The following is a 1364-nucleotide window of genomic DNA, read 5'->3' as shown; positions in this document are numbered from 1 at the left end:
CAGGCTGTGGAAAATCAGTTAGTCATATCGTGGCATTTCATCTCAGCAAGGGAATGACGTCGACAGTGACGAGTGTATGGAAGCTGTCGGGATGATTTATTGTGATCGCAGCGTTGGATGGTTGTCGGTCTGTCCGCATGGCCCTAATGGACTGTAAACCTTTCGCCATCTTCATATTTCGACGCTAGATCACTGCAAGGCACTTACGTCTACATCTACATACGTCCACGAGAGCTTCTGTAAGGTTTGGAAGGTAGGAGACGAGGTACTGGCGGAAGTACAGCTGTGAGGACGGGCCGGTAGTCATCCTTTGGTAGCTCATTCGGTAGAGCACTTGCCTGCGAAAGGCAAAGGTTCGGAGATCGAGTCTCGGTCTGGTACACAGTTTTATTCTGCTAGGAAGTTTCATCTCCATACGTATTACGCAAACCACGGTGAAGAGCATGCTTCAGCATAGTTCGCATTGCACCACATTCCATTTACTTATGGAGTACAGGAACGATTCATGCTTAAACGCCTCTGAGCGTACTGTAATTTGTGTAATCTTGTTTTCCTCTTCAACTTCGTAAGTTTCGAGGATAGATGACACAGCCGACTGATAACGTGGAGATAGCCAGCTCCATTTTATTTTTACTCCTCTGGTGGCTGCCAACGGTACTGTGAAGCGGGCCCATCTATATGTATCAAGAGCAGAAATGACACTCCGTTTTCAGGCCACGTATGGCCTACCGGGACCATCCGACCGCCGTGTCATCCTCAGTGGAGGATGCGGATAGGAGGGGCGTGGGGTAGGCACATTGCTCTCCCGATCGTTATGATGGTATTCTTGACCAAAGCCGCTACTATTCGGTCGAGTAGCTCCTCAATTGGCATCACGAGGCTGAGTACAGTCCGAAAAATGGCAACAGCGCATGGTGGCCTGGATGGTCACCCATCCAATTGCTGGCCATGCCCTACAGTGCTTAACTTCGATGATCTCACGGGAACCGGTGTATCCACTGCGGCAAGGCCGTTGCCAAGAGCAGAAATTCGTAGGAGTAAACGAACGGGAAATTTATTACCTAACATTTTTTTGGTGATTTGTGATGACAGTTCATATAATACACGGTCCAGTCACATTAATGTGACCACCACCTGTGGGTGGTAGGGGGGGGGGGCGGTGCGCGGAAAACAGCGCATTAGTGTCATAGTATGGAAACGCAGCAGTTTATCTGACGTCGAAAATGGCATTATAATTGGCTTTCGGACCAAGGGTGGAAGCATTTCCAGACAGGCTAACCTTTATCCGTGTCTCCATGGTTAATGTCTTCTGTGCATGGCCAAATGGTGGTATCCAAAACAGGCGCCGATGCAACTGTGGTGCA

General features: G+C 49.2%; 1 pseudogene; it reads right to left on the bottom strand.

Moving 5' to 3' along the window:
• Positions 1-899: 899 nt before the first annotated feature.
• LOC126163215 (5S ribosomal RNA) lies at positions 900-1017 on the bottom strand (annotated as a pseudogene).
• Between the last annotated feature and the right edge of the window lie 347 nt (positions 1018-1364).

Source organism: Schistocerca cancellata, chromosome 2 (genome assembly GCF_023864275.1).
Source record: "Schistocerca cancellata isolate TAMUIC-IGC-003103 chromosome 2, iqSchCanc2.1, whole genome shotgun sequence".
Lineage (NCBI taxonomy): Eukaryota > Metazoa > Arthropoda > Insecta > Orthoptera > Acrididae > Schistocerca > Schistocerca cancellata.
The sequence above is the reverse complement of the archived record's forward strand: the minus strand, read 5'-3'. Positions and strand labels throughout refer to the sequence as shown.